The 12721-nt window shown below is 41.1% G+C and overlaps 1 non-coding gene across 1 annotated transcript; it reads left to right on the forward strand.

Annotated features, from left to right (window-relative positions):
- The first annotated feature begins 1211 nt into the window (after positions 1 to 1211).
- LOC112787428 (small nucleolar RNA R71) lies at positions 1212 to 1315 on the forward strand. The gene has a single exon (XR_003194843.1). It is a non-coding gene; the product is annotated as a small nucleolar RNA R71 (small nucleolar RNA).
- The last annotated feature ends 11406 nt before the right edge of the window (positions 1316 to 12721 follow it).

Raw genomic sequence — 12721 nt, forward strand, 5'->3', positions numbered from 1 at the left:
GCTGGATGATGGCACTGCATTCTTCAGTTAACAACACAGTTTCCTCGTTTCTCCAGCTTCTTTTCTTGGTCATTAATTCCTTTAAGAATTTTGCATAGAGTGGCATTTGCTCTATTGCCTCAGTAAATGGAATGTTGATTTGAAGCTTCTTGAAAATCTCCAAGAACCTGGAGAATTGGCCATCCTTTTCACTTTTCATCAAACGTTGAGGATATGGTGCTTTAGGTGTATAAGGCTTCAGGACCTCTTTTTCTTTTTCTTTTGTTGCAGACGATGTAAAAGATTGTCCTTGTTCCTTATCTCTCACATTTTCCTTTGCTTCATCCTCTGTGGTTTCCTTTGAGATCTCCTTTAGATTCTTTCCGCTTCTGAGGGTTATGGCCTTACATTCTTCCCTTGCAATAGCCTTGGCAGCATGAGAAACGCTTGTCCCAGGGGTTTGCTTAGACAAATACGCAATTTGATTTTCTAGCTTCTGGATGGCAGCTCCTTGGTTTTGCAGGTTAGAATTTACTTCTTCCTTAAAAGCTTTCAATTCGGTTATGTCTTGACTCATGGTTGCAAGCATTCCTTCTATCCTGTTTAATTGATCTTGAAATTGTTGGTTCGGGTTAGGTTGGGTAGGTTGATTATTTTGGCCATGATACGGTGGTTGAGAGTAAGTGTTTTGTGTGGCTTGGTATGATCTTTGGTTGGAGTTTTGGTATGTGGAATTGTTATGTTGGTTGTGGTTGTAAGGTTTGTGGTTTTGTGGTTGGGTTTGTTGGTTCCCCCACCCAAAGTTTGGGTGATTTTTCCATCCTGGGTTGTAAGTGTTGGAATGCGGATCATATGATTGCCTTTGTTGGTTTCCCACATAGTTGGCCTCTTCCCAATCACCTCCTTCAATGCTTACTTCCTCTTGATCTTGTGTGTGTATTGCAGCCACTTGCTTTGTTTCTAATTGCCTGGTAAGCTCTGCTAGTTGCTTGGCAAACACCTTGTTTTGGGCTAGAATTGTATCAACATGGTTCAGCTCCATGACTCCCTTAGTGTTGTGCCTCTCTGATGCATAGTAGTACTCATTCTCAGCCACTGTCTCAATCACTTCAATGGCTTCTTCCACAGTCTTTTTCCTGTTCAATGAACCTCCTGATGAATGGTCTACAGCCTTCCTTGATTCATAAGACAGTCCATCATAGAAAATATGCAATTGCACCCAATCATGGAACATGTCTGGTGGGCATTTCCTTGTCAAATCCTTGAATCTCTCCCATGCCTCGTAGAGAGTTTCACCATCTTGTTGTCTAAAAGTCTGAACCTCAGATCGAAGCCTATTGACCTTTTGTGGGGGGTAGAAACGTGCCAGAAACTTGCTTTCCACCTCATCCCATGTTGTTAGACTCCCCCTTGGGAATGATTCCAGCCACTTAGCTGCTTTGTCCCTAAGTGAAAATGGGAACAAAAGCAGTTTATAGGCATCTTCCTGGACTCCATTGGACTTTACAGTGTCACAAATTCTCAGGAATTTTGTGAGATATTGGTTGGGATCTTCATTAGCACTCCCACCAAATGAACAATGATTCTCCACAAGTGATATTAGCTGTGGTTTGAGTTCAAAATTGTTGGCCTGAATGGGTGGTTTCTGAATGCTGCTACCACAATTCCCAGAGGTTGGGTTTATGTATGAACTAAGAACCCTCCTCTCAGGAATGGCATTGTTTCCATCAGCTCTCTCATGGTTGTGAACTTCTCTATCCATGTTGAGATCTAGAGCTTCCTCAAAATTGTCCTCAGATTCTCCTTCAGATTCTTCTTCTCCCAATACTCTCTTCCCTCTTGCTTCCCTTCTAAGTCTATGAAGGGTCCTCTCTGGTTCGGTATATAGAGGAGTTGATGTCTCTCCTCTCCTACCTGTCATACAAGAACACAGCACAGGCAACAAACAAGTGAAATACTCTTGGTTAATGGAAGAGTATGGTTAGAGCAATTGAGGAATTAATTCAAACAGTTAGTGAGTCAGTGAGTTAGTTGCTTGAATTTAAAGGCATAAAGAAAGAAAGCATATAACAGAGTGCAGAAATTAAAATTCAACAAGTAACTTGTACTGAATTAATCAAAACAAAAAAAAAATGCTCAATCTAGTTAACTTCCAATTTGAGAATTGTCAATCGAAAACCAATCCCCGGCAACGGCGCCATAAACTTGATGCGCATAAACTTGTTATGCTACGATTTAGGAAATTGCACGATCGGCAAAATTCCTTCCGGCAAGTGCACCGGCTATCGTCAAGTAAAAACTCACAATAGAGTGAGGTCGAATCCCACAAGGATTGGTTGAATGAGCAATTCGGATTAGAAGTGTGTTCTAGTTGAGCGGAATCAAGATTTAGATGAGAATTGCGGAATGTAAAATTGGCGGGAAACCGTAAATGACAAGAAATTGAAATGGCGGAATCTTAAATTGCATGAATTAAAGAGCAGAAGCTAAATTGCTGAAATTAAAAGGGAATGGGGGTGATTGCATGAATTGAGTTGCAGAATGTAAAGAGAAAGTGGAAATCAGAAATGGGGAATTCATTGGGTATAGGAGATATTGAGATCTCCGAATCAAAACATGTTTATCTCTTCCTCAACCAATGCGTTCATTAAATTTTGCTTGGCAATCTTATATGATTGGATCCCAATCCCTTGGCTCACCAATTCTCTCTAAAAACAAACAAATTCCCAATCCCTTGGTTTAAATGTTCATAAGAAGAGATGATGCTCGATCACTGATTATACCACACAGTTTCATGAACCACAATTTGGTAGGATTACATGTCACAATATCCATCCAAACCCCAATCCAATTCACTGTGAGAAAGCTTCTCTAGCATGAATCCTCCATTCCTTTCCCAAGGTTCCGAAGGATTCCAATTATGGGTAGTTTCTTTCCCAAGACAACTACCCAATGGAATTAGATCGAGAATCTTTCTAACAAAATTCAAGAGAAAAGATTGAAGAAGAAGATAAACTATTATTGATTCATTGAATTACAATAGAGCTCCCTAACCCAATGAAAGGGGGTTTAGTGAGTCATAGCTCTGAATTCAATTACAAAGATATGAAAACTAGCTCAATGAAAAGGTAAAAGTCCTTTCTAACTTAAATTCTATCCTATTTATACACTTTCTATATCGAGCTTCTGTTGTGTTTCTTGGGCTTTGAGGCCTCTCCCTGCTTTCCTTTTGCCTTGGGTTTATGATCCATAATCTTGATGAGGCTGTTGATCCAAATTCTGTAACATTCATTGAGCCAACTTAGTGATAATCAAATAATGACACATGACTCAATAAATGGAAATTTCAGACTCATCAATCCTTCAGGCCCAATCCCATAAACCATGATATTCAATTGGGTTTCATACCAGAGTAAGTTTAAGTTAATGTTTGTGCTCAAATACTAACTTAAACCGCAATATTTTTGGCCCAGAAACCTTTTCCAAGAGTGGCGTTTAAGTTGCAGTTTAAGCTTAAACTGCAGCTTAAACGCCAGACACTTCCAGTGATGCCTTTTGTGGAAGCACGTTTAAGCTTCAGTTTAAGGTTAAACTGAAGCTTAAACGTGGAAATGGAAGAAGGCAGCCCTGGAGGGTAATATAGTCGAACACGTTTAAGCTTCAGTTTAAGGTTAAACTGAAGCTTAAACGTGGAGATAGAAAAGGCAGCCCTGGAGGTCGAACACGTTTAAGCTCCAGTTTAAGGTTAAACTGGAGCTTAAACGTGGAAATAGAGAAAGCCATCCTGGAGGTCGAACACGTTTAAGCTCCAGTTTAAGGTTAAACTGGAGCTTAAACGTGGAAGCTGAGAAAGGTAGCCCTGGAGGTGTCGAACACGTTTAAGCTCCAGTTTAAGGTTAAACTGGAGCTTAAACGTGGAAGCTGAGAAAGGTAGCCCTGGAGGTGTCGAACACGTTTAAGCTCCAGTTTAAGGTTAAACTGGAGCTTAAACGTGGAAATGGAGAAAGCAACCCTGGAGGAGAAAACTTGGTCGAACACGTTTAAGCTCCAGTTTAAGGTCAAACTGGAGCTTAAACGTGGAAATGGCTCCCTGGTGCTTTTCCCTTTTCTGGCGTTTAACCTCCAGTTTAAGGTTAAACTGGAGGTTAAACGTGGAACTGCCCCCCTTGGTGCCCTTCTCACTTCTGGCGTTTAACCTCCAGTTTAAGGTTAAACTGGAGGTTAAACGTGGAAATGCTTCTTTGGTGAGACTTTCATTCTGGCGTTTAACCTCCAGTTTAAGGTTAAACTGGAGGTTAAACTTCAATTCCAGCATTTCTTAGCCTTCCTGATTCTGGCGTTTAAGCTCCAGTTTAGGCTTAAACTGGAACTTAAACTCCACATGTGATATTCAAGCTTCCTTTATTGATTTTGTTGCTTCCTTGCTTAGCCTCTTCTTCCCTGAAATCATCCAAACAATTGCATCAAAGTCTTGCAAAATTTCATGAGAAATCTTCCATTCATAGCATTCAAGTAATATAACTAAAACTCATGGAATTTGCATTAAAATCATACTGTTTGGATGGTTCATTGCTTTGTTATTCATTTAACCATTCTTGGTTACTTTAAGCTCAAGAAAATGCATAAAACAACTAAAACTAACAGAAAAATGCTAGTGAAACTAGCCTAAGATGCCTTGGCATCACCTAGAACATATTAAAAGTGATTCCACTCCTATCAATGATGCATTTCTACTTGATAGATTGCAAGCAATATTTGTGGTGGTTCCTTGGTATGAACCCATAGCTAATTATTTGGTTGGTCGTACCTTTCCTCCTAATTTTTCTAAGCATCAAAAGGACAAGCTTAAAAGCGAGTCCAAGTACTACATATGGGATGACCCATATTTGTGGAGATGTGGTACTGAAGCCCAATTGCATTCAATCTCTTTTCCAAGATAATTGAACACTAAGCATTAAGAACGAAATTCCTTCTAGAAAATCAAAGAGAAGATGAAGAGAAGAAGAATTTTACTATTATCAATCCATCAAGTACAACAGAGCTCCCTCTCTCAATGAGAGGGAAGTTAGCTACTCAGAGCTCAAAAAGTACTCAAAAGTGGAGTGTAAAAGTGGATCTAAAACTAACTGCTTAACCTCCTTCTTCAGTACTCCTTGTGGGTATTTATACTACTCCTAGTAAAATAAAAGAATTAAAAAAGTGAAAAAGGAAAATTACATTTTGGAGGGAAAAGAAAACACTCAATAAGCGTGACTTCTCAGCTGGCGTGTGGCTGGCGCTCTACTGGCGTGTCACGTACTCTTCATTTCTAGCTTGGCGTGCTACGCCTTAATCCTTCAAGTGGCACGCTCATCTCTCTATCAACCTTGGCGTGCCACGCCTTCGAACTAAAGTGGCACGCCCTTTGCCTTTTTCCACTTTTCTTTTCCTCTGAAAACTTGAACTGGCGTGCCACGCCCTTTCTCTATGCTTGGCTAAGCTTCTCTGGAAAGTTGCACTAGCGTGGCATGCCCAGGGTCTGGCGTGTCATGCCCCTTTCGTGAGTGAGTGGTTCCTTTGTTTGGCGTGCCATACCACGAACTCAAGTGGCACGCCCCAATTCTTCTTTGCTCTCTGAATGACACTGGCGTGCCACGCCTGGGGTTCAAGTGGCACGCCCAAGTGAAGAAAAGTGAGTGGCGTGCCACGCCTTTGAAATCAAGTGGCACGCCCCATGTAATTGGCCTCCTTCATCCTCTCTGAAAACTTATACCAGCATGCCATGCCCATGATCTTGTCTTGGTTCCAGTAGTTGGCGTGCCACGCCTTAGCCTTCAAGTGGCACGCCATAGTGAAATGCTAAGGTTGGCGTGCCACGTCTTCGATACCAAGTGGCACGCCCAGTCCTTGCTTTTGGTCCTTTGTGCATTGGCGTGCCACGCCTTTGTCTTCAAGTGGCACGCCCAGTCTTCAATTTCCTTCAACCCCTTCTCTGGATTGTTGTACCTGCGTGCCATGCCATGCTGTTCAAGTGGCACGCCCATGGATTTGTGAATTCTTCAAGCTTGGCGTGCCACGCCTGGGTTCTCAAGTGGCACGCCCAAGTGGCTTCTTGGAGCTGGCGTGCCACGCCTTTGACACCAGGTGGCACGCCATAGTGGAGGTTCTTCTTGGAATGGTGAGTCAGGTGTGCCACACCCAATCTGGCGTGCCACGCCCCTTTTGTGTCCTCCATTATAGCTCTCTGGAAAAATATATTAGCATGCCATGCCTAGTCCCTGGCGTGCCACGCCCTCATGCATGTTTGGACTTCTTCTCTGGACTTTAGTACTAGCGTGCCACGCCTAGCTCCTGGCGTGCCACGCCAGTACATTTTTGTGGCGTTTGCTCCAAGTGGCATGCCAGTTTCACACGCCCAACTTCTTGTTTGTCTTCTACCCATTTTTGATGCCTTTCTCACCTGAATTTCAGCACAACTCATCTCAAAGTAGTGTACCATAATATTCATCAAATAATGCATGAATTGTATTGATCAAATGAGATTTATAATCTTTTATGGTCTTCTTTATGCAAGAAAGAAGAGTAGATGATGTAAGTCATTAAACACCAAACTTAAGCTTTGCTTGTCCCAATCAAATCAATGTGAGTAAACCTTTATAACTTGAGGCCTTGGCTTTGAAAGATTGCAATACTACTAAGAGTAAAACTAAGTGTTCAACACATGCATGAATGTTTTAATGCCATGAAAAGCTCTTGGATCCTTGAGGGTTTTTTCAGGTATAGGCTTTAGGGGTCCTTTCTATTGATTGTCACCTTGAAGTAGTAAGGGTTGTTTTGCTTTCTTGACCACGACTCTAAGTGTTTTGTCTCAAGACAACCCTTTAATTAAGGTTTCAATTTGCACTCCCAAACTAGTTGGTTTTAGGGTACTAGGGGTTGAGACACCCCTAAGAATTTACTTACCCAGGTCTCTTCTTGACACATCTTCACCACAAGCATCTACTAAGATCTTTAATTCTTTTTGAGCTTTTTAATGTTTCTTTTTCTATCCCAGTAGTTGATGCTCAGAGCCTTGGGCCTTTATTTCTTACTACCTCTTGGTCCTATGGATATTCAAGGAACACCCCTTAGCCTTCCCTTGTTATACCTTCTAGGACTAGTTGCTCTCCATGTCTCATTTTCTTTTTAGTTCATCCAAGGTTCTACACTTCGTTTCTTATTTCTTAGTTTGTTTGATAATCCCTCTTGGCCTTGGTCTCTCTTGATGTTTTAGCACAACTCACAGTAACTCTTATGGAGACAAGCTCTACTTTTATTTATGTTGAAATGAGGACTTGAAATACATGGCATTTTCTTTCTTGTAAAAAAAACTCATAAAGACTTCAAACAGGAATTAAAACTAAGCATAAAACATAAACTATCCTAGCATGGTTATTTATTCAAAGAGTAAATAAAACAAAAACTTAAACAAGATTTCAGAAATTAGAAAGTGTCAACCATGGGACTCAACAACCTTGAGCAGCTTCGTCTTTAGTTCATTGGCCCTTTCCCTTTGTCCTTTTTTTTGGAAGGGGAGGAGCCACCTTCATCTGGCTTGGAGGAACCTTCTTGTGCTTTGGCATCCTTGGGCTTCCAAAATCCTGCCCTCCTCATATAATTTCTTTTATCTTCCTTATGTTTGGCTAGGATTTCCTCTTGTCTTGCACTTATCTCTTCCATTCCTTGCATGAAGGTTGGGTATCCTGGGTTTAGAGCGGCCTCGGCGTTACACAAGTGATTCAGTTTCGCTTGTGTGTTGATGTCATACTGCCTCCTGGATATGGTTCTGGCATCATAGAGATGTCTGAATTCAGCCAAGTTCCTCTTTTGCCATTTGCCTTGCTCTACTATTTTATCCAGTGCACTTCGCACCTCTCCCCAGTCAAATTGTTCTTGCTGCTCCTTCCTCATATGCTCCCAATTCCCTTGGAGTTGTTGAATATTTTGGTTGACTTGGCTCCATTGTTGTTGTTGAGTTTCTTTGAGTTGATTGACATCTTCCCTCAAGTGGTGTAGATCTCCCTTCATTTGGTGTACATCTCCTTGCAATTGTTCCCAGTTGAATCCCTCTGGAAATTGCTGATATTGGTATTGTGGTGGTGGTTGAAGTGCCAAGAATTAAGGTTTCTCTTCTGCCTCTTCCTCTTCTTGTTGTTGTTGTGGTTCATGGGCATGAGCTCTTCGATCTCTAGCCCTGTTGAGTGGGTGAACAGCTACCACCTTGGCCATCTTTTTGGCAGTTATGAACTTGTCTTGCTTCACAAGCACTTCATCAATGATCTTCTCAACTCCAGCCTCATCACATAGCCTCTGTATAATGCTGGAAAATGCCAACCTTGTGTTGTCACTGGTGCTTTTCAACACTTTGTTGATGTTGTTGGCAATCATCTCCCCCACGTTGATATTCTCTCCTTTCATGATGCTGTAGATGAGCACAGCTCTCTCCTTGATCACCTATAAAGTGTTGGATGTGAGGATTAGGGACCTCCTCACAAATTCTAGCCACCCTCTAGCTTGGGGGCTCAAATCTCTTCTCCTCAATTGATTTGGTATCCCATCCTTGTCATTTATCCAACGCACATTTATCACACAAATTTCATTCAGGATCTCCTCAAACCCAGTGTCTTGCTGCTTCATTCTCTCTTCATAGCTCCGAGTGGAGCTTGTCCTCTTCACCATTAGCATTCTTTCTATGCTCGAGGGGCTGTAGTCAATGGACTTCCCCTTACATAGCTAATGTAGCCATAGTGTTGTCCTGGTTGAGGCACTGCGTTGGCATAGAATTCCCTCACCAAGCTCTCTACCACTTTTCTTGGTGGGTTGCATAGAAGTGACTAACCCCTATTGTTGATCTCAATGTTTATTTTAATATGCTCATTCCTCCCTAGTTGAAACCCAACTTCTGGAATGATTTTTCTCTCACTCACCCAACCATAAAATTGATTTTGGTTGAATGCGAAGAGAAACTTGTAGTTATTGAAAGAGCTTGAGGATCCAGAGGTTGGTTCCTTGATTTTTCTTTTCTTTGAGGCTGAGCTTTTTGGTGGTGCCATTAGGTTGAGAGAGTGTGTATGGGATTGTGAAAAAAATGTTTGAGGGTTGCAAGAAAGAGTAAGCAAAACAATGTTTGCTCCAACACCAAACTTAGGACTTGATTGTCCCAATTAAGAAAAAAAAGAAGAAAGAAAGAAGGGAAAAAGATGGTAAAAGATGAAAAAGAAAGGAAGGAGAGGGGTGTATCTTTTTCGTGTGTGATTGGGGGTTGTTGAAGTGGGATAGGAGATGGGGAAGTAAGGCTTTTATAATGGGTGAATGGTTTGGTTCGAAGGGTGGGAAATAAAAAGGGTTAAATGTTTTTCCACTTGGGGAGTGACACCTAGCGTGGGAAGAGGCGCCAACTCTTTTCTCACAGTGTCTTCTGCATGTGTTGAGTTCCAAAGTGCAAGTACACTTTGACTTCCTTGCTTTGTGAGTTGTTTACAATGTGGGCCCCATCTTCTCTCCTGAAATTGAAACTGAACCCATTAGTAATGACAAAAGAACCCCTTCAAATTCCTTCTCATCAAGAGTGATTTGGATTGCAACTGATGGGTGTCCCTTGGGACACCAAACTTAATTCTTTGGCATCTTAATAATTGGTTCCATCATTGTGTATTTAATATGTTCATAAGAATGGAGTAATCATCAATCTTTTCATTTTCTTTTGATTCCAATTCCTCTCAACTCATTAAACCACGTTCATGTTCTTACCCAAAGCATTAAGTGCTTTCAAATTAGCTGACTTGGGCTGCTAGGTGATCCTTGGTGGTGGCCACACCAAACTTAATCTTTGGGCTTACTCTTCAAAATCAGGCTATTAATTGTTTGTAAGCCTAGATTAAGTGGGTGGGAGGCCACACCAAACTTATCAGTTTAGCTAGTTCTCAGCCCATTCACTCATCATGATTTATGCCTTCATCAAGTTGCAGTTCCAAAATAGAAAGAAATAAAAGAGTGTAAAGAAAATCTAGCTACCAAAGCTAATATCAAACTTTCTAACCTACAATTGTAAACTAATCCTAATTTGATACTGTAACCTCAAAGTGAGACTGAAAATTAAACTATCTAAAGCAATAGATTTTAAACTACTCTAAGAAAGGCAATTAAATAAAAAAGGATAAAGTGTTGGGGTGCCTCCCAACTAGCGCTTCTTTATTGTCATTAGCTTGACATTCCTTCATCTTCAGCTGAGCTTGTAGCTCACTCTCTGCTCCTCTAAGGAGCCTTCCAAGTAGTGCTTGAGTCTATGGCCATTGACAGTAAAAGTTCTCTGAGTCTTGTCCTCCATGAGCTCTATATGTCCATAGGGAAACACCTTGAGTATGGTGAAAGTCCCTGACCATCGAGACTTTAGTTTCCCAGGGAAGAACTTGAGTCTTGAGTTATAGAGTAACACCTTCTATCCTTCAGTGAACTCCCTTCATGCTATCTTTTGGTCATTCTATCTTTTTGTGTTCTCTTTGTAGATTTTTGCATTCTTATATGCTTGATTTATAAACTCCTCCAACTCATTGAGTTGTATTAATCTCTTTTCTCCAGCAGCTTGCTCATCATAGTTTAACATTTTTAGAGCCCAAAACGCTCTATGCTCAAGTTCAACTGGTAAGTGACAATCCTTGCCATATACCAGTTGGTATGGAAACATCCCAATGGGAGTCTTATAGGCTGTTCTGTAGGCCCATAATGCATCATCCAGTTTCGTAGACCACTCCTTTCTTGAGCTTCTAACAGTTTTTTCAAGGATTCGTTTAAGCTCTCTGTTGGAGATTTCAGCTTGCCCATTGGTCTGTGGGTGGTATGGGGTTCCCACTTTGTGCTTTACTCCATATCTGAGAATGAGTGTCTCGAGTTGTTTGTTGCAGAAGTGTGTCCCTCCATCACTAATGAGAGCTCTGGAAACTCCAAATCTGCTGAAGATGTTCCTTCTCAAGAAGCTTATCACAACCTTGTTGTCATTTATTGTAGTGGCTATGGCTTCTACCCACCTTGAGACATAATCAACAACCACCAATATGTAGCTATTTGAGTAGGAGGTTAGGAAGGGTCCCATGAAATCAATCTCCCAGACATCAAATAGCTCCAACTCTATATGAATTGTTGTGGCATCTCATTTCTCTTGGTTAGATTACCAGCTGTTTGGCATTCATCACACCTTGACACCATTTCCTTGGCATCCTTAAACATTGTTGGCCAGTAAAATCTATATTGAAGCACTTTTGCTGCTGTTCTTTCTCCACTGAAATGACCTCCATATGCGGATCCATGGCACTGCCATAACACTTCCTGCCCTTCTTCATGGGATATACACCTTCTTAGGATTCCATCAGCAGACTTTTTGAACAAATAGGAGTCATCCCAGATGTAGTGTTTGGCATCCTTGATTAGCTTCCTCCTCATGTGCTTATTGATGTTAGTTGGTAGCTCCCCAATAGCTTTGAAGTTAGCTATGTCTGCAAACCAAGGGGCTACTCGAATCATCATCAATTGTTCATCAAGAAAGCTTTCATTTACTGCTACTTGCTGCATTTCTTCTCCTTGTGGGATCCTTGAGAGGTGATCAGCTACCTTATTCTCTGCTCCGCTCCTATCTTTAATCTCAATATCAAATTCTTGGAGCAGTAGGATCCACCATATTAGTCTGGGCTTAGATTCTTGTTTGGTAAGCAAGTATTTGAGTGCTGGATGATCAGTGAACACAATTACTTTTGAGCCAATAAGATATGATCTAAACTTATCAAAAGTAAAAACTATGGCTAAAAGTTCTTTTTCCGTGGTGGTATAGTTCCTTTGATTCTCATTAAGAACCTTGCTAGCATAATAAATAACATGTACTAGCTTGTCTTTTCTCTGTCCTAAAATAGCACCAACAGTAAAATCAGATGCATCACACATTAGTTCAAAGGAAAGATCCCAGCTTGGTGGTGCTATAATAGGTGCAGAGGAGAGTTTTTTCTTAAGTTCATCAAAGGCTACCATGCACTCTCTATAAAAAACAAAGGGAGTATTTGAGACAAGTAGGTTGCTAAGGGGTTTTGCAATCTTTGAAAAATCTTTGATAAACCTCCTATAGAACCCAGCGTGTCCCAAAAAACTTCTGATTGCTTTGACATTGCATGGTGGAGGTAATTTTTTAATTACTTCCACTTTTGCCTTGTCCACTTCTATGCCATCTTTTGAAATCTTGTGACCAAGAACCACCCCTTCAGTCACCATAAAATGGCACTTCTCCCAGTTTAAAACCAGGTTGGTTTCTTGACACTTTTTTAGCACAAGAGCAAGATGGTATAGGCAATCAGAATATAAGTTCCCAAACACAGAAAAATTGTCCATGAATACTTCTATGAACTTTTCAATCATGTCAGAAAAAATAGAGAGCATGCATCTTTGGAATGTTGCAGGTGCATTGCACAATCCAAAGGGCATTCTTCTATAAGCAAAGACACCATATGGACAAGTAAATGAAGTTTTTTCTTACCCTTGGGGTCTACAACAATTTGATTGTAGCCCGAATATCCATCCAGGAAGCAATAATACTCATGCCTTGTCAATCTTTCAAGCATCTGGTCCTTGAAAGGTAGGGGGAAGTGATCTTTCCGGGTGGCTTCATTAAGTTTCCGGTAGTCAATGCACATGCGCCATCCGGTTACTGTCCTTGTGGGTATCAATTCATTCTTCTCATTTGTCA

The sequence above is a fragment of the Arachis hypogaea genome, chromosome 20, assembly GCF_003086295.3.
Source record: "Arachis hypogaea cultivar Tifrunner chromosome 20, arahy.Tifrunner.gnm2.J5K5, whole genome shotgun sequence".
Taxonomy (NCBI): Eukaryota; Viridiplantae; Streptophyta; class Magnoliopsida; order Fabales; family Fabaceae; genus Arachis; species Arachis hypogaea.